Source organism: Chenopodium quinoa, unplaced genomic scaffold (genome assembly GCF_001683475.1).
Source record: "Chenopodium quinoa cultivar QQ74 unplaced genomic scaffold, ASM168347v1, whole genome shotgun sequence".
NCBI classification, from domain to species: domain Eukaryota; kingdom Viridiplantae; phylum Streptophyta; class Magnoliopsida; order Caryophyllales; family Amaranthaceae; genus Chenopodium; species Chenopodium quinoa.
Window position 1 is genome coordinate 2,706,034 of NW_018743175.1, and position 26,930 is coordinate 2,732,963.

Here is a 26,930-nt window from a genome sequence, read left to right on the forward strand (position 1 = left end):
TTTTAGGTGCAAATTATTGCTTTGAAACAATCGTAATAGAGCTAATAACTTGGTGGTTAGCCTGTCACACAACCACAACCTCGAACCTAAGCTAGCTCCCCTACCACATTATTAGCCTCTTTAAGAGGCCATTGAATTGATAACCTACATACTTAACCTTGCATAGAATCTTCATTGATTTTGTTTTTACAAGTATGAATGAATTCTTTGTCAAAGAAAAAAAAAAAAAAAAAAAAAAAAAAAGGCATGATTGAATTATTACTCCATTTGATAGAGTTTTCTGGCTTAGCCATGCACTAACACTATTATTTACGAGTATATATATTTCTACTGTTTTACATATGAGAGACTTTTGATGGTTAAGATATTCGAATTAAGAGTTTATGCATTTTCATCAATTACTCAAATCATTCAATATCAAACTCGACTTTTATCAACTAAAACTAGCTCACCAGAGTTTATACATTTTTCAAAAAACGCTCGTTCTTTTCACCTTATAAAAATAAGTTTCTGGTTTAATAAGTTCAGATAAGTTATAATAAGGTCTAACAAGTGTAATAAAGTCTAATAAGTTCCAATAAGTAAAATAAGGTATAATAAGTTCCAATAAGGTCTAATAAGGTCCAATAAATTTCAATAAGATCTAATAAATTCTAATAAGTTCAATCAAGTCTAATAAGTTCCAATAAGTTAAATAAGGTCTAATAAGTTTAATAAGTTCAGATAAGTTTAATAAGTTCAGGTGCAATAAGGTGAAGAGAACACAAAGTCAATCATTCAATATGAAACTAACTTTAATTAAATTAAAACTAGCTCACTGATACTAATTAATGTTTATGCTTGTTTAAAAATTTATATAATAATTAGCAATGATTTATAAAAAGTCATATGGTTTTAAACTCTTAATTAATATTTTATAGTAATTTGTTTTCTTGGTGAAAATATTTTTTAGTAATGTATATACAATATATTTATATTTCGTATAATGATTGGACTTAGCTTGTTATATAATAGGAAAGTTGTTACAATTTTTTTACAACAATTTTAATATGAAGAGAATATGAGATACAAAATCAAATCTATAAATTTAATCGTTTTTACTAGCTTTCAAGTTTTGATAATATTTATATTGTTAAATTTTTGTAAGTTAGTCAATTAATTAATTGTAAATAATTGTTGCATCTTCACAATAAGACCCTTTTCACTTCACCTTAAAAAAATAATATTAAGTAAAAATAATTTAAGTTAAGTAAAAATAAGTTCAGGTCAACAAAATTCAGTAACTATAAAGAAGAAATAAAATAGAAAATCGGTAAAAATAATTTCAGTTCAGCAAAAATAATTTCAGTTCAGTAAAATTAATTTCAGTTCAGTAAAAATAATTTAAGTTCAGCAAAAATAATTTAAGTTCAGTAAAAATAATTTTACTTCAGCAAAAATAAGGTGAAGTAAACGGAGAAGTATTACAAATTATTGAAATTTTTCAATTGCCTAAATTTCTTTTCAAGTTATTTAAAAAAGGAAAATAAATGAAAGGGGTTAAGCATTCCACAATTTAAACTCTATTCTACTCCTTCGCCCTTTTTCATTCACTTATATTATATAAATTTATTTACTCCCTCTATCTCTATTTTTTTGCTCCATTTGACTGACTTTTCACGATAAAAATTATAAAAACTTAATATTAATAAACTATACCAATAAAATATATAAAGAGACGAATCTAACAATACCCCACATGACTATATTATCTTTTATTGATTAATGGGATTTATGGTCAAAATTTTTAAAATTTTGACCCATTTATTTGCATTGGTGCAAAAAAATGAGGACAAAGTGAGTATTTAGTTATGGGTAATGTTATATGTAACCCTTGGGCTATATATAAGCATTAAATACACTCTTAAAAATTGTATAAAATTAGAAATTCATGACAAAAATACGCGTAAATCAGTGTAATTAGTGTTTATATTTTTATGATTTCCTAAATTTTTACAATTTTCTAGTGTGTATTATTGCATTTTCCTTTATTTATTTTATCTTTCATGTACGGTGTATGCAGGTTTGGAATGGACGGATCAATCCTTTGACACAAAAGCTTGGAATTTAGAAACAATAAGTAATTAATTTGTGTGAATTTTGATGCTCTCTTTATGTGGTAAAAGTAGAATAATTTTGACATTTAAAGAGTGAGCCATCATTTCCAAGAGATGTCACTAATTTAGGCACAAAGTCCTTGGTTTTGAGACAACTCATCAAATCAGTTGCGTCTTTTTTTTTTTTTTTTTTTTTTTGGGGTGCAATGCTTTTTCTTTCTTTGTGGATCTTACTCGATACTCTAGTACAGTATATTTCTTTAATTTTAATCCATCCAAGTTAAATAAATGCCAATCCCACTCCATTAAGCCACAAAGTCCTATAACATCAAATCCAATTTCTAGGGCATCATCCTAGATCATCTGATCTATTACCTCCTATTTTCCCATCAAAGAGTATTTTACTATTTTTACCTTCATTGTTCGAAATTCGAATTTAGCTGTTATAAGATGTAATTTAAACTAGTATAAGTGATCAGAAAATTTTATCCAAAAATTCAAAATTAATTGCCACACACAATAAATTTAAACTAATAGTATGACCATAATATTTTTTAAAGATAGTACAGATGCGGTAACTATTTTCTATTTTCTTTGGTTGTTGTATACTTGTATATGAGCCTTTGTCTTGCTTTCTGATAGTACATTGCACCATCCTCCTTCCATATCTCCACCATCACCTTCTTTGCACATATATACCCACTACCTTCAAACTTTTCTAGCAACCTTTAATTTACTCACACTAGAAAGCAAGTTAAGCGAACGTTACTCCACTATTTATATATTTAATTTTTACCTATCTTTTATTTTCCCTTCTTTTTTGGTCGGTTAATTTGTCACTTTTATAGGCCCCTCCACAAAATAGTGCACTACTATACTCAACCAATGCTTATATTTTTCACAGTAGAAAAAGAAGGGAATTACTTGATGCTTTATTAGGTTTTGACTTCTTCATGGGACCTTATTTCTTTTTTTCTATCCAAAGGAAAGGAATAAAGAACCAAAGTTTGGGACACGTTTAATTTATTTATTTATATTTATAATTCAAAATTAAAAATAAATTAAAGTAGGGTTGGCAATTATAAGCAAGGCAACTAATCTTGTGTTGATGTCATTTAATTAGTAAAGTTTAAGCTAATTGAATAATTAAATAATATATACTATCATATCATATCTTATCTTAGCATATACACAATGGAGAATCAAGGATGTGCTTAGGAAATTGTCAACAAAACAAAATTAGTGAGCTATTACCTTCACAAAAAACATTGATTAAGCCGTTTATTAGTCTTCTCCATGATATATTCATTATTGGGTTGTTCATCCAAAACATTATCTAACTAGCTAGAATAAACTTTATTTTCCATTATAAAGTGCCGGCCTAATAAAAAAAGAAGGATTGAAAATTGGATTTAAACTAATAAGTATATGGTGAACTTGCAATATACATCACCACTTATTATATAGTTCTAAAAAGATGTCTCTATTTTAAAAGTAGATGATGCATGTATTGATGTCCATTCAAGTTGCATACAACTTGACTTTAGGAAGTGTCTATATGAAATAATTTGTTCATCGAAATGGGAACTAAATTGAATTGAAGTGTTTTATGTGTTTCCTTGATAAAGCTTTACATTTACAATTTGCACGAAGTAATAAGAATAGTGGATATATATAAAGGCGGAAAAAAAAGAAGTGGTGACAATGGATAGAGAAAGACAAGACGGGTAGAAAGGGAATGCATACATAAATGATGGAAATTTTCTTATTACACTGAAATAGAAGAAATATACTCTGGTTTTTAGACTTTCCAAAAAGAAAAATAAATTAGAAGTTACAAAGGCCTTAGGCTGAGTTTAGAAATACAATCGATCTCTTACTCTAATAACTTTGATTTTGATAATTGGACCATCCAATTACTAAAAAATATTTTCAACGTACTTTAAGAACCGCCCTTTAATTAAACTCTCTAAAGATATACAACACATAAGGTATATGACACAGAATAGTATATTATAGCTTATTTTTCTACGTCGATATAAGTTGCATTGCACTCATATACTACTAAAAAAAATAATTCTTTTTTTGACCGGTCGAAAAATAGTTCTCATCTTTAATTTATTTCTAGTGTAAAAATGTGATACCATCTTCTTATCATAGATATAGTATTGACCATCTAACCTATTCTTGGGTTGCCTTTATGCGAAGTAAGCAACATGTTTTTCCAAACTATACATCATCTTTGAAGGGAGGGATCTTATTATATGAGCTGGCGGTAGAGACGTAAGTAATAATTCTAATAAGTATATTACTATATGTATTAACCCAATAATTAATCCCCTTTCAATAAGGTAATTGTCAGAAATAGTTGAAAGTTTTAATTAGTTTGGACTATGATAATACCACTTTAATAGCATATATCATACTTCGGCATATAATATGATATCTTTAGCTTAATTATTCGAGTTATTCTTTTAATCTTTTCTTGAGTCACGGCAAGACTAAGTTTAAAAAGAAGTGAAAAGTTTCATGTAAATCTAGAGAAAAAAAATTGTCATATTCAATTACTCAAAAAAGTCTTTGCTTAATAAGTGTACATTGTAATCTTGAATACCATGTTAGTTTGCCCTTCTTTTGTGCTCAGTTGCTCACACATGCGCGAAAAGAAAGATACTTATACGAGTTAATTATTCACATTGTAACAGAAACATTAAATCTTCCAACATACTACATTCACAATAATACAATATATATTACTCCTATTTTGTATTATATTAAAAGTAGATATTAGGAATTCTATTGCATGATGAAACCAAATTTCAATTTCCAACGTGTAGATTGAAATAAATTTTAGTGTTTGTTAGCTTATATGATGATGCAAATACATGCATGATAATCACTCTTTCGACATATAAGATAAATCATTATCATGAGAAATCTTTACAATTCATCTTGATGTATGATTTCAAACTATATTCTTCGTAATTTTAAATTACTAATACATAACTAAATATATTTTTACTAAAAAATAAAATAAAATAGAGCATTGAAAAACATAAATAAACAATTGAGATCATCAATTTGGATTCGGATTTCTACCACTAAGTTCAAGTCGAGTTATCGGTTGGGATATAGGTTGCCAGCTCTACTTGTAAGTTATATTTACATACTCTCAAGCATACTCCTTCCATCTCACTTAATTGCCTCATTTGATAGACAACGCGTCTTGTATGCGGCTAGTCACACCGTGTGGTTGCTTGTAAAAGAACAAAATCCCTAAAAAACTGATCGAGTAACCCTTGTAACACTGATTGAGTAACCCCTATAATACTGACAAAGTAACCCCTATAATACCAACAAAGTAACCCTTGAACACTGATTGGGTAACCCCTTTAACACTAATGAAATAACTCCTCATTTGATAGACAACGCGTCTTGTATGCGGCTAGCCACACCGTATGGTTGCTTGTAAAAGAACAAAATAATCCCTAAAAAACTGATTGAGTAACCCTTGTAATACTGATTGAGTAACCCCTATAATACTGACAAAGTAACCCCTATAATACCAACAAAGTAACCCCTGAACACTGATTGGGTAACCCCTTTAACACTAATGAAGTAACTCCTATGATTGTTGGCGGCCATATGGTGTGGCCAGCCACATATAAGAATTTGTGTTTGACCGATTAATTCTTGTAAGTTTTTTTTTTCTTCTTCTTCAAAATATGACAAGCAAAATGAGACGAATGAATGAAGTAATCTCTTCATCACTAGAATTCATTTATCTTATATTTTCTTATTATCTTACTACTTCCGTTTCTTATTATTTGCAACAAAGGGTATTATTTGTGAGATATAAAATATTCCTTTATTGTAAATAATAAGAAACAGAGATAGTATCAGTTTTGAACTTATCTTATCTAAACTTATCACTTGGTTTTACTATTAGTTTTTTTTTAAACCCTAGCTATTGGTTATATTTCTAAGCTAGAACAGAATTTGGATGTTATGGTCATTGAATTAAATTCCAACAGCTCGAATATTTCCAAGAAAAACAAAAAAGAAAGAAATGGACCCCCAAAATAATTAAAAATGATGAGAAAAAATAGTAAGGTTGAAAGAATTATATATGGTGTGTTTGGGTGTCAGCATATGGAAGCAAGAAAAGGTGGGGAAGGTAATTATAATTTAATATAAGGTCTGAAATAAGCATCATACATGTTATTGTTGTTACACTACACTTGATTTTGGGCTCATTTATGTCATATGTTCCAACCTTTTCAAAAAACATGTCGATTAAATTAACCTTAGTGTGTATAAGATACGAGTATGTCGTATATTATATATTGTATTTCGTATGTATGTATGTTATTAATGGATGTCAATTATGTTAGATGATAATATATATATATATATATATATATATATATAAAAGTAGGTGATTATAGATTATGTTTAGTTTCAATGCTAGTGTGATACGGTATCATGTACTCAAATTTATTAAGTGTCAACATATATACAACATGCATGCTCATATCAACTAGGCCAATTAGGCAAAATATGTTATGATCGTAACTAGTTATAACAAATTATGGCACAAACAAACTGAATGATGATCGATAAGAGGATACTCATATTGAGATTCAATTAGAAAAATAATAAGATCAATTAATATAAATTTTTGGTGAAATGTGTGTTACTGTTGCAGGAATGTGTAGGGTTAAGCCCTTGGACTAAAAAGAAAATAAATACGAGTACTTTATAATTTGCATATCACCCTTGTTGAATTTCTGTGGCAATACATTTCTCTCAATTTTAAGATTGTTAATTAACTAACTAAACATAAAACACAAAATGATGAATTTCTCATTTTAAACATGATTCTAAACTATTTTAATGTCAATTCCTTTTGAAAATTCATCAGATATACTATGCTATGTATATAATAAAATTACTCAATAATATTCACGCATCAAACAATTTGAATCAATGATTATCTTTTCCTTCAATAAGTATCAAAAGTACTGTAATATTAACTGTGACAAATTTACAATGATAACAGTCCTAATATGATCGAGTTGCAGACTGTTTAGTACTACTAGAATTGAATGTACGTATCAATAGTTGCAATAAATACATAGGTACGTAAATTAAATAATGTTGATTGGCATTATTGTTTATTTGTTTTGAGCAATATAATTGCCAATTTTCTTAGTCATATATATAAATGCATGAAAATTATATACTTCTAGATCAGTGTGAACGTGTGGGTCAGTTGTTGCCTGTGGATGACCATGACCAACCGTACAACAAACTGCAAACAACAATATATGCATGAATCTGAAAGCGTTAGTTCGTTGTTGAGTGTTGATGAGCTACGGTGTATGTGTATTATTAGTCGGCCAATCTATCGCGCTTATGTGAGTAATCACCCTTATGCATGCTCTTGTATGTTGATAGTGTTGTTAGTATTTTACTGACAATCATTTTTCCAATCCATAATTTTAAGATTATCTACTGACATACAAGTGGACGATATCTGATATACGTTATCTAAAAACACGTTTTTTTGAGAATGAGGAATAGCTTAAGTGTTTAGAGCTTCCCTCTCGATTTTAAGAAATCCTGAAATATTATTCTCATCATCTTCTTTTGTGACTCTCTAAACAAAAAAAAAATGTAAGTGGATGTTATTCCTTTAACAAAATCTAAGTGCAGGAGCTGTAATTTTTAGGAAAATGGGTTGTTGGCAGTTAAAACAAAGACACAAAATCTAACCCACCATGGTGCTAGATAGATAAGCATTGACAAAAAATAATAACATGCATTATATATAAATTTTCTCGATCAAAATCTCAAAGTTCATGATATACGTAGTACATGATGATATGCATGCTATTAGCCTATTATAGTTGGGCAACAAACAACACCGTCTATCTTAATTAGTTGCATCTATGTGAAATTATTGCTTTAATTTAGATGTGGATCCACCAATCTAATTGCATCTAATAATCATCCGGTCAACATAATAAATGAATTGACTAAATGCATCTATTCTTTATTTGTGTTGTCTATTTTAATTAATTACTATTTTAATAACACCGCACTTAAATTTCTATTAAAAAAAAAAGTAAAAAATAAGACAAAGGTATTTAAAACATTGTAAGCTAGCTAGAGAAATCCATTTAGTATAGGGGACCCAAATTAATAAGTGAAGATTGAAAAAAAGCCCTAAACCTAGTAACATATATAGGAGAATTAAAGCTTTTTTCTTTATTTTTTTGATAAAGGAAAAAGGTGACAAATATCAATCGGGTACATTCTTAAGGGAATTACTCTCAAAACAAATAATAATGCATGCGAGCTCATATACATCTCAAGATATATTATACTTTGCAGAATAAAATGATCGATTTATCCATTTTTTTTTTATAATAATTTTCAATCTAATAATGGATAATTTATGGAAAAGTTACATGATTTTAAATAATATCACTCCATTAAAATCTAACAAAATCTCCATCAAAGAAATTACATTAATTAGTGACTACGCACCGCCCAAGTAGAGTTGTTTATCGATCTAAGACTGGACCAATCCGGTCCGGACCGAAGACCGAAAAATTGAATTTCAATAACCGAAATCCGGACCGATTAAGCTAGGACCGAACCCGGACTAGACCGAAAAATCGGTCCAAAACCCGAACTGGACCGGTTCGGACCGATTTAAAAATTTTATTAAAAAATTTATGGAAATTTTCGAAAAAAAAGGAAAAACATTATTTTTAACGTCTGTTTTTTAAATCTTTAGTGCAAAAAGGCTCATACAACTAAAGTTTTTCGAAACTTTTTAAGGATAATCTTAATCATTATTAAAGGTTTTATGTATAATATAAAGCAAAAATCCAATCCGCTCCAAGACCGATTTTTATAGGGTTTTACACCGAACCGGACCGAAGATCGAAAAAATAAATTTCTCGACCTGGAGACCAGACCGATTAATTCGGTCCGGTTCGGGTCAGTCCGGACTTCTCCGGTCCATTTTTTCGGTCCACAACAATTTTTGAACACCCCTAAATACAAGGGTCTTGTTTGACGATTTAATTGTTAGTTTGATATTTTTAATTTGAGGGGAGATTAATTTTTAGTTGCTCATTCACTAATTAATCTAGCTTGTTTAATTTGATGATCAAATGACAATATGATATTGGTATTATTTGCAGATTGACTAATTCCTGAATTTACAAAGATATTTGTTAATACAGTTATCCATTGATACTGCAAATAGATCTTGCACCAAATTAGTTAAGTCAATTTAGAAAATAATTTTTTTTAATAAGACTGTCTTATATTACCACTGTAAGACCAATTTGTAGGTAAAAGATATGAGTCATTTTTGCATTTTTAATTGTTTTATCACATAATATGACCAAAAGATTTACGAAAAACAGTTTACAAAAATGGTAAGATTAATGGTACATTCACGTCATAATTAGGGTTGCCTTAGAAGACAACCCCAATGACTATAATAAAGTTCATAAACAATTAAAGCATTAAACCCTAAAGAAAACAAACTCCACTGGAAAAATCTGTATGTATCAGAAGAGCAAATTGAAGGAGGAGCCACAAAAAAGGTTGTGTTTGTATTATGAAACAAGCTCAATAAATACAATATAAAATTAATAAATAAATAAATAAATAAAATCAATGCATCATTATCAATATATTCAATACGTACAATCAATGAGTGGTCCCCTAATAACGGATCATGGGCTCAGGTAACACGAATTAAACTGCACCTACATGTACCCATCACAATCGACTATCATCATATATTATACCCAAACAAATCTCAATCCTCATTTTTCCTTTCTCCAATTAAAACTATACTATATATGTTCCTTATTTCAATTACTTGCCATAAAATAAAGTTAACCAAAAAAAAAAAAAAAACCGTAGAATTTTTACGTGTGTGTCTATATATATATATATATATATATATATATATGGGATCCGGTGAGAACCACCCTTTATGTGAGAACATATTATTTATGTGAGGACAAATCTCAGCCATTGGATTGTAATAAATCCAATAGCTGAGATTAATGATATAAACATTCTTTAACAAACCTTCTCTAACAACCATGCTTAACTGTTTCTAAGCTTCTGCTCTGCTCTCTCTCTCCATCACGAAACTCCAATCTCTGCTCTGCTCTCTCTCCACCACGAAGCTTCAAGAATTTATCAATGGTGTCTTTTCAAACTCGACAATTTCTCTCTCCTCTTCTTGTTCACGGGTATCAATTTCCATAAATTATTGAGGTTTGTAATTCTTTTAGTTTTGTAAATTTTGTAAATTCAATGATCTTAGTTTAATCTTAGCATCAAAATTTACAAAAAGTTTTTCAATTGCATGTTAATCTTAGTGTTTGAGAATTTCAAATTGTTCGTTAAATTTCTTGATAATTTTCGTTAAAAAATTCGATTATATTCGTTAAAATTCAATGAGAAATTTTCGATTTGAGTATTTAAGAACTAATAAATTGCCTGTTAATGTTATTATGTCCAGTTGAATGAGCTTAATTTTCTCTCTCCTCTTGTTCACTGCTGCATAATTTCAATTAGTACTTTTCAGATTTTTCTTAATTTAATTTTAATTTTGATAATTTCAATTGAATTCCCAATCTTCTTGTTCTGATTTTTGTAATTTTATTAATTTCAAATCATCTCGTTCGAATTTTGATGAATTCAAATCAACTTGTTCGAATTTTGATGCATTTTTATGATACTTATGAATATCCTGATAGTGCATACAAGGTGTTTGATAAAATGCTTGTTAGAAATCTTGTGACTTGATACTCTATTATCCATGAGTTTGTTTTGAATATCCTGATAGTGCATACAAGGTGTTTGATAAAATGCTTGTTTGAAATCTTGTGACTTGGTACTCTATTATCAATGAGTTTGTTTTGAATGAGTTCGTAGGTAATACTTCAGACACTTTTGATGCGGAAAATGAACTGCCCTTTGTTATTAAGGGTAGTCAGATTGGTGTGGCAGTCGGGGGTAGTTGGGTTAATGTCTTAGTTGGCGATATTCGAACAGATGATAATCTTGGTATTTATCATTGAGCAAACAATTATTTGCTCATTTTTCAAATGAGCAAATTATTCTTTGCTCATTTTGTCAAATGAGCAAATTATTCTTTGCTCATTTGTCAAATGAGCAAATTATTGTTTGCTCATTTGTCAAATGAGCAAGCAATTATTTTCTCATTTATCATGATATCAACATATGCAAGATTTAACTCATCTTGCAGCACCTGCCACCTGTGTACAATTTCTTGGGGTATAACATGAAGTCTTATATGGTCGTTAATATTCTGATCACCGTTGCATTATTTGTTAGGTTTTCAAGTAATTCTAAAAACAAGAACTACTATAACAATGGTGGGAACAAAACCTAACTATGTATAATTGATAATGAATTATACAAAAATCCAAATACAATTCAATGTATTACAACCAAACACCAATTTATCAAAGTAATACAGAAAAACACAATGAAAACACTAGTTGTGAAAGATATTTTACTTGCCTCTACTCCAAGCTATTACATCCAACATGAACATGAGAAAACCGGTGACCACTTGAGTCTCAATCCTTGACACACTGACTTAGGCGTATGAATACATTCCTAAAGAGTATAATTTCCCCCACAATGGTGCTTGGGTTTGATCCGGAAATACTCTTTGAGATACAAAAGTCAGCCCAATTGTTCTTTGCACTAAGAAACAAATTGATGATGAATAATTCACAAGAAAGACTAAAATCAAGAAGATTTCTCACAAAAGATTGCAAGTTTTTTGAGAGAAAAATGGAGAATTACTTAGGGAGAATCACAGAGAAAAGTTCTATCTTTTCCTATATAGGAAAAACTAGTCTTTAATAGAGACTTAACCGTCAAAAAATCGCGAAAAAACAGATGGCGCGGGCACTCCACAAGGAGGAGCGGGCGCTCCTCAATGTGGCGCGGGCGCTCCTATAGTAGGAGCGGGCGCTCCTCTTCTGGAATCCCAACTTTCTGATTTTCCAGAAAGTTGACGCGATTTTGTCGCGATTTAGGCGCGGGCCGCGCCTAATAGTGGCGCAGGCGCGCCACCTGGAGGAGCGGGCGCTCCTCCAAAGACTTGCCAGATTTCCAGAAACTCATCGCGGTTTTGGCGCGGTTTCATCGCGGGTCACGCCTAGCTAGCGCGAGCGCGATCAGACAGTAGAACACGCTCCACTCCGACACTCTAAATATTCCAACATTATTCTGTTTAAATTTGTTGTAAGACCACTATTTATGTGCTATGTGTCATTTGTGACTACTTTATATTAAAAGTATGCTCTTGAAATCTGAAAGATTTAAGTAGATTTTTACCAAATACACACACGTGCAAGATTTAACTCATTTTGTTGCAATATCGACAAGTTTCGCGAGTTATGAATCTTATGATGTTAAATTGATATGATACAATTCTCAAATTTGAGCTAAACATTGTCTTTATGCAGGTTTATACTTGAATCATATACTTGTGATCAACATGGCAGGAAGAGTTGCTGCAAGATATGTATCTAAGAGGTTTTCAAGTGGTGGCAAGATTCTAGGTGAGGAGGAAAAGGCTGCAGAGAATGTCTACGTCAAGGTGATGCATTTACTTTTAACTTATAAGTTATATCTATGTAGTTAAGTTGATGGTCATGCTTATTATTTATAAGAATAATGGAAATTAGGACTTTTAGGAGAGAGAACTTGTTATCATCTATCAGTGTTTCTCTTAATTCTCCATGTATCTTCATCTGATGTGTAGATTGAATGTGCTATGACGTGCATTTTTTTTCTATTGCATAAACATGGTATGTTGTCATTTATAACCAATCTCATATTTGACCTTTATGAACTGTCCTAGTGGTTGTTTATTTGAGATCAGAGCTCTAGAATGAATGTGGTTGTTTAATTTATGAGTTTATTTTTTTTCTTGCCCTTATTTACCTAGCGAGCTGATATGCTAGATTCTAATACCTATTTATCGTTCTCTGCAGAAAATGGAAAAGGAAAAGCTGGAAAAGGTTGCTCGTCAAGTTTGCAGATTGCGCCCTTTATCTGTTTAAATTCATTTCTAATGTGGGTATTATGAATGCCCAGTCTAAGTAATTGGGATTGAGACAGCAGGGTTGGTGACAGTGTCTCTTTTTTATGTGATAACCTGCTTTTACTTCTGGTCCCTCCTCTCTCTGTATGATTCCCCCATTATAATTCTTAAATGGAACTAAAATAAACTGTGGTTATGTTGGGCCTATAGTATTTCTTTTAATATGAGCAATCTGCACAAGATTTATTTTGTTTCTTGCTACTGTTATGTTCATATGCCATCCTAATATCAGTAAAGTTGATGACTTTTGCAATATACACAGTTCTCTCTGCTAACACACTAAGTAAGACTGAGATGATGTACATAAACTACATTACTCTTGATATATAATCTATTAATCTATTGTGGTGGCTGAAAGCTCTAATAATGTAGGTGGCCTTGGGTTTCGTGCTCAGTCATTATTCTCCCCCTTTTTTCAGGTTTTGGCAATCTCTTTCAGCTGTCACATGCTGCAGATCCTTGGTCATTGTCTATGAGGAGAGTTGTATCTGTCAAATTGGTGTGGCTGCTGAATCATTGATCAGTGGTGAAGCAGAAAATGTGGATTGGTGTTTTGATTGTGTTTCCTACCATTTCTATTCTGATAGAATTCAATAACTTCTCTGGTTAGATTGATTATAAAACCTATTAGCTCAATTGGTAGAGCACTATGCAAATGCATAAGGGATGTAGTTCAATTCCTACATAGGTTATCTTTATAAACAAAATTAATTAAAAAAAAAATCAAATTCCTACTAATTATATGATCAAAAAAGTGGTTTGAAATGATTTATAACTATATAAACTTTGTTACAATTAAACTCTCATACAAACTTGTGTCTCCACATTACATAAATGAACCTACGTGGGATTCGAACCCACATCTTTTGTGCATTTGCACAATGCTCTACCCTTGAGCTAGTAGGCTAACATATTTAAAACATTCAAACACACTCACAAATGAGAATTAATTTGAGAAAATGAGCAAGAATCATTTGCTCATTTGACAAAGCATTGAATTTTTTTGCTCATTTGACAAATGAGCAAAAATAATTGCTCATTTGAAAAATGAGCAAAAAATAATTGCTCATTTGACAAATTAACAAAAAAATTAATTGCTCATTTGGCAAATGAGCAAATAATTAATTGCTCATTTGACAAATGAACATTAAATAGTTTGCTCATTTGACAAAGGAGCATTGAATTTTTTTTGCTCATTTGACAAAGGAGCATTGAATTTTTTTTGCTCATTTGACAAATGAGCAAAAAAATAATTGCTCATTTGACAAATGAGCAATTAACAAATGAGCAAATTATTAGTTGCTCATTTGTCAAATAAACAAATACTTAGTTGCTAATTTAAAATTTGAGCAAAAACTTAGTTGCTCATTTGTCAAATGCCTTAAGAAAAAAGCGTGACTTAAGAAAAAAGAAGAGCATAACCCCAAAAAGAAAGGACACCAAAGATCCATTCCCAAACGACACATATATCATCCACCATACAATTCAGTCCTAAAATATACTAAACACTATCAGACAACTCCTATCTGAATGCACTTGCACTTTTGCAACAAAACAAAACCCAAACTCGAACAAACCGCAAATAAGTAAGATGTTCACACGATGCTAGCAGGATTAACTGTGAACATTGACCTTATATACAACAGTGATTTATCGTATTGTATCAACTATCAGCATTGACCTAATATCCTGCTAGCATTCAGTATTGACCCACATAAACAGAAACACTAATGAGAGAACAATGTAGCAGATAAAACAAAGTATGCAGAAAAGTGCAAACAACAATAAGAACAAAGGGTAAATCTATTACTGAAATTTAGCAACGGTTAAAAAAAAGCATGAGGTAGATATCTCTTTGAAGACTAACAGAGCATTGTAGACAAAAGCCATACCTTTTAAAGGCTCAGCAAACAGCAAACAGCAAACAGTCACAAAGGAAGATTAGCAACAACATAGTAGCCTGAAAAAAACCAAGCACAATTAATAACACGAAAAGAAACCAAGAGCATGTATAAGGTAACCAAATCAACTCAATTGTTGTTCATGGTACTACAACCACAACCCTGATCAGAACTGAGCATAGCCAAAGCTGGTAAGGCCAGAACACCTCACAAATAGAACTAACAAAGAACAACTTGTTTTCACCTCCCTAACTTAAAGCAAAGAAGAAGCTATGACACACGTACAGAACCACTAAAAAGACCTCCATTATTGATGGTAGTTTGACATCCACCACATAATCTAGTAAAAAATTTCCCTGGAATCTTTTCTGCCACACAACGATGTTAAAAGTTTAGTTTCCAAGGAACAACATATAATTTATTTATTTTTTCACACAAGAACAACAAACAAATGAGCTACAATATTGACACTATTCGAAAGAAGTAAATTATCATTTCAGCCATTTCTATCACTAATGAAACACAAATATGCATAGAGCAGCATTACCAAATCATGCTAGAGAACTCAACATACAACTCCACACCTATACTTAGCATTACTAAATGATATGTATTTAGTTAATTAGAACTCAAACATATGTAACATCATATCAGAGACTTTTATCAAACACTTGGTGTGCACATTACATTCCCTAAATTAGAACTAAATTAGTATTACCTTAATACACAAAACATTTACACTGTATTATTTAACAAGTAACTAGCAAACATCAAAACATTACATGTCCAAAAAATAAACACATTTACATGAAATAATTGAGCAAAAACGGACTTAAATGTCCATAAAAACACAAAATCAGAAAAATATCATCAAAATTATCGACACAAACACAAAATTCGTAAAATTTGATGATGGAATTGAAAAAAATCGAACACAAAGTGATAAAATTAAGCCAAAAAAATCGAACACAAATTGAACAAATTAAGCCAAAAAAAACCGAACACAAATTGAAAAAATTAATCCAAGAAAATCAAACACATTAGAACATAAGCGAAACTCACCTTGACGAAAAATTGATGAAGTTTGAAGAAGAATTGATGAAGAATCATAGTAAATAGCAAAGAGAAATAGAGTAGAGAGAACTAAGAACTGAGAAATTGAAGGAGGAGAGAGAAAATAACTTGCAAAATGGAGGAGAGAGAAAACACTGATTTTTTTTTTCTTTTTTTCTGAAATTATGTTTGATTGGGATAAATGGTAGCCATTGGATGCAATTGATCCAACGGTTGTAATATGTCCTCACATATACCAGGTTCTCACATAAGGGATGTGGTCTCATATGATCCCATTTGTATATATATATATATATATGTATATATATGTATGTATATATATGTATATATATATATATATATGTATGTATATATATATATATATATATATGTATGTATATATATATATATATATATATATATATATATATATGTATGTATATATATATATATGTGTGTGTGTATATATATATATATATGTATATATGTATGTATATATATATATTAGGCTTGTGCGATGCACGGATTAAAAAAATTATTGGAATGAAATAACTTATTTCTGTTATTTATTACTTCGGACATACTTATAAATTAGATCATAAAAACATATCTGTCATCATAAATTACACAAGTAACAAAATGTAAAACTGAAAGCCGGCCAGTCTGATCTAATCAAACCATATGCATACGAAGTTATATGTCATCTAAGAGTTCGAAATACAAATTAAAAAAACTTGTAATTGAAATAAATAGAAGCACCTTGGAAATACAAAACAATGAAACATTTACCGACAACATTAGTTCATTTTTGTATAACAAACATCCATATTATTAGTACATGACTTCATAGTTAGGTTGCTTGCACAATCCTTATTAAAAAAATAAAAAATAAAAATAATAATAAAATAAAATAAAATAACATCAAAACCTTAAAAAGAAAAAAAATAAAAAAAATATATATATTCGTAGTTACCAAAATATAATCATTATTTATTTATTGATATAGTCAAAAGATTGAAATGAAAATGATTAAAAAAAAATAACAAAAAGAAAATATATATATGACATCATAAGTGCATTAGGCGGAATTTTTTTTTATGAGAAAGCGACACGTATACAGTTTGGGGAGATAATGATGTCAGCAATTTCCTGTTTTATTAATAGTTAATATATTAGGAATTGCTAAAATGAGAAATGAGAAAATGAGAAAGTCACTAATATCCTAACACATCATCTTGGTTAAAAATTCAAATTCCAAATGCAGCAAACAACAAAGGATGATCATAAACTTTCCCAAAGAATTTCTTCTACGAAATGAAATAAAGTAACAGCGAGCGAGAAGAAATCCAAGGTTTCTTTGAAACGGAAAGTGGGATAATTTTTAAGTTAGGACGAAGAATGGTACATGCATTATTATTTACTTCACATATTTGAATGTTTCTAAATTAGCTAATTAACGGAAAGTATTATAACTCATTTAAACTGTAAATCTTAATCATCCTTATCAAAATAAAGTTCACAACTTATCAAGACTTATTTTTTTAATTTTTTCTGAACTTAAAACTTCATTTTCCTTCCTAAAATAAGTAAAAAAAAAATTAAAAAAAATCATAATTTAATAAACAAAGCAAATCTAAGATTTTTTTTGAAACAAAAATAAATTATAAACCATATATATATATATATATATATATATATATATATATATATATATATATATATATATATATATATATATATATTATTTTTTTTTCAATCCAACAATAAATCTTTAATATCTAGGGCATGGACCCTAGCTACGTGGGTTATGCCTATACATATTGATGGTCCCGTCACCCGTGTATAGATATAGGGGACTACATAATATAAATACATGTAACAAGCTATTAGTGGCCTTATTTCAGGTGATTGTATGGGCGAAATTTTTCGGTTGGCCCTTTTTCTGTCTTCCCTTTCCATCATTTTTCGTCAAGTTAGCCACTATAAAGCATGCACATTTCTATCTTTCTTGAGCTTATCACTTTTCATACAATATCCTTCTTTATTTAATGTTTACTAATCAATAGGTAAGAGTAATTGACCTATATATGCTAAATACTTTGTATCTCATATTCTCATGTTCTTGCTTTCTGGATTGATGCCGCACTTCCCATATATATAAGCCACCACCAATCTCCATTATAAAATTTCATTAAATCTACGGTGTGGGAACATTGTAGGTCTACGTTTGAACGAAGAATTTGACTACACATAAATTTAACAAAAGCTTTTACTTAATTCAGTTGCAATATATGTGAAGTATCTTATCGATCTTATGTAGTATTAATCATACATTATTGCATGATTTATATCTTCTATATTCTTTTTTCAGTATGAGACAATATGTATGTTATTTTATACGAGTAAAACGAAATGTATGTAAACCAATAGTGCCACATTATGTGAACAAGAAAAACACAACCCACTGAATGAAGCTAGCTTTCGTAGTGAATTGATAGTCTTGCAATAAAAATTTACAAACATTTTTTAACGTTTCTTCCTTAAACTAATCAATTCCTACCATTACGCAAACCTATCTTAAAAACCGAACCATATACGTAGACACGTAGTAATTAGATCAAAGTGCATAAGTCATTAAACTAATAATCAAATGGATAGGATTAAGGTTTCAAAAACATTATTATTATATCTTACAAATTAAACCAAAAAAGAAAAGTACACTAATTGAGCAATTTACTTTTACATGTATATTGAATTTGAAAGATAAGAAAACATGATATCTAATTAACCAATTTGATAATCAATAGTTGGGTAAGATGTGATAGCTAGCTATAAAGGCAATTTCAATTTTTCCTTTGCATGTATGTCTTGATTACAATCTCTCATAATTCTTTCTTACCATTTTTCTCAAAGGCAATATGCCCACCATGTTGGCTTTGGCTCAAAGATGGCATGAACAAACAAATTACACTCAATATACATGACACATCGACATTGACTGCCCTATCCAATTTTTCAATCATATAATATAATTTTACAATACAATATAATAGTTGATTAGAATAGCTAAAATCAAAAGTTGGCAAATGTTATTGGACTTTTCAATCAAATATCGAAACAACAAGATTTGATGCATGACTCTACAACCCTCCGCAAATGGTTAAAAGTTAGCCAAATTTTCTAGCTCCCCTACAAATTAATTTTTGTAAAGAATCTTTCTAACCTTTTTTTTTTTTTTTCATAGCAATCATTTTCGATCATAGTAATATTTAGATATTTAAAAGCCATAAAAAAACAATAATATAAACGAGATTCAATCTAAATTCTTAATATCACCATAAAAAAACTCATAATATAATTATGTACGTACTTAAGCTGGCTGATATTCATATAATAAAAATAAATACTCCCTATTATTAAATTTTTAATATTCATATAATACAAACAAATACTCCCTAGTAAATTTTTAACCAAGGAAGTGGGAAAAAAAAAAATAAAGGAGTTGAATGTTGAGATAAAGAGGTTGGCATCAATAGGATTATGCCACCCAAATAAACACAAAAAAAAAAAAAAAAAAAAAGGAAAGAAAAAAAATTTAATATGTCTCTAATATTAACTGATATCGGACATTTATTAGCTGATATGTTGATTTTTTTAGCTTATATGCATCATTAGTTTAATTTTACTCCATTTTCTCCTCACGCAACTCCCCTGTTGCCCCAAAGAAAAACTCCACTCACGCAACTCCCCTGTTGCCCAGAACCCACAAACCGAACCACCAACCCAGCAGGGCACCACCGCTGCACCGTCCAGCCACCACCTCTCCCCTAAACACCAAGCCAGACCTACTACGAGCACCCTACCAGCCACACCGCAGATCCTGCCGCAGCCAAGGCCAGCCGCGCAGCCAGGCGGAGTGCCCAGCCACGGCAACCATACCTCTACTTCTCTTTCTCTCCCATCAAACTCCATGAAAATCGACATTGAAGCTTCATTCTAGATCCTTCACTTTCTCGTTTAATCAGCATGCATTTCGCAGAATTAAACTATATTCTTCGCCTTCTAGAATTTGCAGTTCTCGAAACCCTAAATTTCGGCGAATTCGAGCTGTGAGGGAGAATACGGTTCCGTCGACGGAGGAGAGAGAAATTCCGGTGATTAATGGAGTAGATAGCTTGAAATTGAACGGAAATGGTAATAGAAATGGAAATGAAGTACCGCTACCGATACCTTATCGCCGCATGAACTATTGGGTGCGAAATCCCAATAAATTGTGTTAAGTGAATACTATACAATTTTTTTTTTTTAAAAAAAAAAAAAGAAAAGAAAAAAGTGAATATTATAATATGATCATTATTTCAAATCAATCAGGCCGGAAGAAAGGGAATACAATATGGATTTCCACTTTGAATGGATGAGATGGGATTGAAAACATCATACTTAATTATTAGATTAGATAGAATACAATTTTTTGTTAGTAAAAAAAGATATAATTAGAAGATTCATATTACTTCAAACCAAGAAAAATGTGCCTTTTTTTTTATTCCTTTCACACCCTTAAATTAAATCAATAACATTTGAGAGCTTAAGTCACAATCAATTACATAACACCACCTCCAAAATCCCTCCATATGTACTTCGTATAACAATATGAGGTTCCACCTACCTTATGTTAAGAAAATAATGCAAATTTTCTATTTAATCAAATTTGAGGGAGAAATAAATTACATAAACAAAATGTCTATTTATACCAAAGTGCAAAAAAACACAACCCCTCTTTTCTCTGAGTTATTTTTCTTCTCTCAGATTTTCTCTTGAAATTATTACATACAAATGAAGGAAATGCTCAATTTATAGTTTTCCTAAAACAACCTAAGCCATTTAAAATTTAGCCTGCAATATTTATTACCATTAGTTATTTTTCCCTATATTTGGAAACACCTTTAATTTTCAATGTAATGCATGGTTATTTAATAACAATTTATTTATTTTTTCTTTATGTTTCTTAATTATCTGCCAACAATCTCCCACTTGAAGACTGATTTCAATCTGTCTTCACACCAAGGAGTAGAACCTCAACTAGTCTTCTGTCATTTTAAGACCAATTGATGTTGAGCACAATTTCAACTTGTCAATCGTCACTGTTTTCGTTAACATGTCTGCTAGATTCTTACTGCCAAGAATCTTTTTAAGAGTTAACAATTCATCTTCTAGAAGAGACCTGATAAAGTGATAACGAATACCGATGTGCTTTGTTCTTGAGTGAAACGCCGAATTCTTTGCTAAATGTATAGCACACTGACTATCGCTATACAAAATATTATTCACTTGTTTGAACCCCAGCTCATCTAACAAACCTTGAAGCCATATCATCTCTTTACTAGCTTCGGTCACTGCCACATACTCAGCTTCTGTAGTGGATAAAGCAACAATCTTTTGTAGTTGGGACATCCAACTTACGGCTGTATTTCCAACTGTAAATACATAACCCGTTGTGCTCTTTCTATTATCGACTTCACCGCCAAAGTCTGCATCAACGTAACCTTGTATTTTCAATTCACCTTTACCAAAGTACAAACACTTATTAATTGTACCTCGTAAATACCTCAAAATCCATTTAACAGCTTCCCAATGGACTTTTCCTGGATTGGACATAAACCTGCTTACAACTCCCACTGCATGTCCAATATCTGGTCTTGTACAAACCATTGCATACATCAAACTTCCAATAGCCGAGGCATAAGGAACCTTGGCCATATATTCTTTATCTTCATTTGTCTGAGGGGACTGATCCTTTGATAGACGAAAATGACTCGCCAACGGTGTACTAACAGGCTTAGCAGCATCCATATTAAATCTCTGAAGAACACGTTTGATGTACTCTGATTGTGATAACTGCAAAGTGCCTCTCTGCTTATCTCTTGTGATTTGCATTCCTAAAATCTTCTTTGCTGGACCCAAGTCCTTCATGTCAAATTCCTTTGACAATTGATGCTTCAACTTTATAATATCATTCATATCAGAACCTGCTATTAACATATCATCAACATAAAGTAATAGGACGATATAACTGGATTGATATCTCTTGAAGTAGCAACAGTGGTCAGCGTTGCACTTCTGGAAATCTTCCTTGTGCATGAAGTTATCAAACTTTTTGTACCATTGTCTTGGGGCTTGTTTTAGCCCATATAAACTTTTCTTAAGTTTGCATACCATCTGCTCTTTCCCACTTTTTATAAAACCTTCTGGCTGGTGCATGTATATTTCTTCATCAAGATCTCCATGAAGAAATGCAGTCTTCACATCTAACTGCTCGAGATAAAGATCTTCAATTGCAACAATACTCAACACTGTTCTAATGGAATTGAGTTTCACAACAGGAGCGAATATCTCATTATAATCAACTCCTTCTTTCTGTTGAAAACCTTTAACAACTAGTCGAGCCTTATACCTCTTGGAATCATCGTGCTCCTTTTTTGCTCGATATATCCATTTGTTATGAAGGGCCTTCTTACCTATGGGTAACTCAGTTAGTTCCCATGTCTGGTTTGAAATCAGGGATTGCATTTCATCTTTCATTGCAAGCCCCCACTTGCTAGCATCTCTGGTCTGGGATGCTTCATAATAATCTTCTGGTTCCCCATCATCAGTTAATAACAAATAATTCATATATTTTCTATTAGGCATATGTGGTCGAGTACTCCTTCTTAGTGTAGGAGTTAGACAAGAAGGTTGTTGTATGTCATTTGATTGCGATGCACTGCCCTGTACAGTCCGTTCTTCTTGTTGCGGAGTACTTATGATAGTGTACTCTTGCATCGTACTGTCTGGGACATAATCTTCATCAATGAATGTAGATTCTTTTTGATTTGTTTCATAACTCTCAATTTTATGCCTATCTTTGTACATGACTCTCTCATTGAAAATTACATCTCTTGAACGAATAATCTTTTTGCTTTCATCATCCCAAATGCGGTATCCGAACTCATCTTCGCCATAACCGATAAAAGTGCAAACTTTTGATTTAGGATCAAGCTTATTTCTGCCTTGATCACTAATGTGCACATAAGCTACGCAACCAAATACCTTTAAGTGTGACAATTTGATCTCTTTGCCGCTCCATACCTCCTCTGGTAATTTGTACTCCAATGGGGTTGATGGTCCTCGATTGATCAAGTAAGCTGCTGTATTGACTGCTTCTGCCCAGAATTGTTTTGGTAGACCTGACTGTATACGAATGCTTCTGGCTCTTTCTGTCAATGTTCGGTTCATCCGCTCAGCTATGCCATTATGCTGAGGCGTACCTGGCACAGTTCTTTCCATCTTAATACCATGCTCGTAGCAAAACTTCTTGAATTTGGTGTCCTCATATTCTCCGCCATTGTCGGACCTGAATCTTTTGATCTTCAGACCTGTTTCATTTTCAACCCTAGCTTTCCATATCCTGAAAACTTCAAACACTTCGGAACTTGTATTTTAGAAAGTAAACTCATACTTTCCTAGAGTGATCATCAATAAAAGTCACAAAGTACTGTTTTCCACCTATAGACTGGGTGGTTGTTGGTCCCCACACATCAGAATGAACAAGCTCCAATTTTTCTTTCATTGGAGTTCTTCCATATGTCTGAAAGCTTACCCTCTTCTGCTTTCCAAGTATGCATTCTTCACACATGTCTAAATTCACAGATTTTAGACTAGGGAGTTTTCCAATTGAATGCATGATCTTCATTCCTTTCTCACTCATGTGACCAAGTCTTTGGTGCATAACTTGGAATTTTCATTCTCTGTTGCAACTGCAATCGAATAACACGCTCCAGCTGTCAAATAGAGAGTACCATTCTTTTTACCATGAGCAACTATCATTGCTCCCTTTGAAATCTTCCAATTATCACCTTGAAAGATTATAGTGTAACCTTCACGAGCCAACTGCCCAACTGAGATCAAGTTCTTTCTTAGGTCGGGAACATGTTTGACATCCTTCAGCTCCCAAGCTGACCCATTTAACTTAATTTTGACATTACCTTGACCAACAATATCACAAGGTTGGTCATCACCAAGGTATACCTGTCCAAGGTTTCTATGGACATACTTCTCAAAAAAGTTTTTATTAGAAGTAGCATGGAACGATGCTCCAGAGTCTAATACCCAAGACTCTTCTTTGCTCTCCAATGAGCATATCAACGCATCATCACCTTCTCCGGTAGAAGTGACATTTGCCTCTGCCTTCACTTCTTTGCCTTTTGGTGTTCCCTTGCACTGATTTTTATAGTGCCCAATCTTTCCACAATTCCAACACTCCACAGTCTTTGAGTTTTGGAAATTATTTGGTTTCCTGGATTTTAACCTCCTATCTCTGGATTGTCCTTGATAGTTTGATCTTCTGCGTTCATTCCTTCTGATTAAATTTCTTCCTCTTGACTCTGTATGCAATACTGAAGAGGATGAAGATTCACCTGATTCTCTTCGTCGAATCTCCTCACTAAGAACCAGATCACGAACGTCATCAAACTTCAACTTGTTATTTCCCGATGAGCTACTCACAGCTGTGACTGTAGCATTCCAACTATCTGGCAGGGAAGATAAAAGTATTAACGCTAATACTTCATCATCAAATTTGATTTCAACAGAACTCAATTGGGTTGTGACAGAATTGAGTTCATTAAGGTGTTGAGCTACCGATCCACCTTCCGACATCCTCAAACTAAACAACCGCCTCATCAAATGAACTTTATTGGAGGCTGATGGCTTCTCATACATATTAGAGAGAGCTTTCATGAGACCTGCCGTTGTGGTTTACTTTGCAATGTTAAACGCCATATTGCGTGATAACGTCAATCGAATAACTCCGAGTGCTTGTCTATCTAAAAGCTTCCATTCTGCTTCTTGCATGCCATCTGGCCTTTTCTCTTCCAGAGGTTGATAGAGTTTTTTCTGGTATAAATAATCTTCAATCTGCATTTTCCAAAATCCGAAATCTTTACCATCGAATTTTTCAAGTTTAACTTCTCCTTTGTCTGCAGCCATTTCTCCCACTCAAATTTGACTTTTTCTTTTAGGATCGTTTTTATTTTTATCGTAATGTGGACTAATTGTCAACCAAGCTCTTGATACCAATTGTTAAGAAAATAATGCAAATTTTCTATTTAATCAAATTTGAGGGAGAAATAAATTACATAAACAAAATGTCTATTTATACCAAAGTGCAAAAAAACACAACCCCTCTTTTCTCTGAGTTATTTTTCTTCTCTCAGATTTTCTCTTGAAATTATTACATACAAATGAAGGAAATGCTCAATTTATAGTTTTCCTAAAACAACCTAAGCCATTTAAAATTTAGCCTGCAATATTTATTACCATTAGTTATTTTTCCCTATATTTGGAAACACCTTTAATTTTCAATGGTAATGCATGGTTATTTAATAACAATTTTTTTTTTTCTTTATGTTTCTTAATTATCTGCCAACACCTTCAAAAGTCGAATACAACCTCATCTAATAAACTCGTATGCCACTACTCTACTAGGACTACTACTATAAATTTGCGTATAACTTTCACTTTCATTTTTCATAATGTCAATTTTTAATCATTAATAAATACATAAAATAAAATAAAAAAATCTATAATTTACATTATAAGCTATACACTCTATTTTTTTTTGTCACACTTTAACTTTATACATGTATGTAACTATGTAAGTGACACTTATCAACATATAGATGGAATAATATACAACTATACAAGTAGATTTTATTTTCTAGTAAGAATAAATTAACGACTTTACTTGCACTAGCTATTTAGGGTGATTCTTGAAAATGAGAAGAGGGAAAATAATACCGAAGAGTCTCCTATCACCATTTCGTTGGAACTAATAGGATTAAATTTTTTATTTTAAGATTTAAAGGTGAATTCCTTCCAATTATTTCAAATACTTTTATATATCCATGTACGAGTACTAGTTAGCCATTTCAAGAAAATGTAAAGAATCTTAGATTATATCAATTTTATCCAAATCCGAAATCTATGTGATTAATGTAATCATAGACATTCATACCTTACACCCTACCAGCACAACCACTTAATCTATACTTGTGGTCTTGTGGAGTAGGTTTAACAACATTATCATCTTAATTAGACTATTGTAGGTAGATTTAATATAAGTTTTCCTAAGGAACTTCCACTAATTTAATTTTATAAACTGCTTATTGGTGAAAGAAAAGCCTCGATTGACAGCACAAGCAAGGGGATAATGTGCATATATCAAATAATGGAAATGTATATGTAACGAAAGTGATATTCTTTGAGGATCGAGATGCACAAATTCTTTATTGGTTTATATTTTTTTAGTGAATAGTTTGCATATTTTTTACAACCTACCTAGCAATTTGTATGATATGAAGTCACTACAATATTAAGTTTATTTGATTGTTTCCTTACTTTTGTCATCACTTTATCAGTATTCATTCTTTTCACATTATAAATTTTAGAATTTATAAGAATTCACCCAAATTCATCCAAATTATTAAAACTAGCTGGTTCTTGCTGTGAATTGAATTTGGTAACCTTATCAATTTATTAGCTATACAAATTTAATATTTTAAACTTGTTACTCCTAATAAAACTTAATTTATAAGTTGAATGTTAAGAAGGTCAATAACCTTGGTTAATTTTAGTACATCATGGCTAAGG

The 26,930-nt window shown here is 31.3% G+C and overlaps 1 long non-coding RNA gene across 1 annotated transcript; it reads left to right on the forward strand.

Moving 5' to 3' along the window:
- Positions 1 to 10,115: 10,115 nt before the first annotated feature.
- Positions 10,116 to 13,428, forward strand: LOC110732232. Its single transcript, XR_002513453.1, has 3 exons — positions 10,116 to 10,415; positions 12,650 to 12,783; positions 13,181 to 13,428. It is a non-coding gene; the product is annotated as an uncharacterized LOC110732232 (long non-coding RNA).
- The last annotated feature ends 13,502 nt before the right edge of the window (positions 13,429 to 26,930 follow it).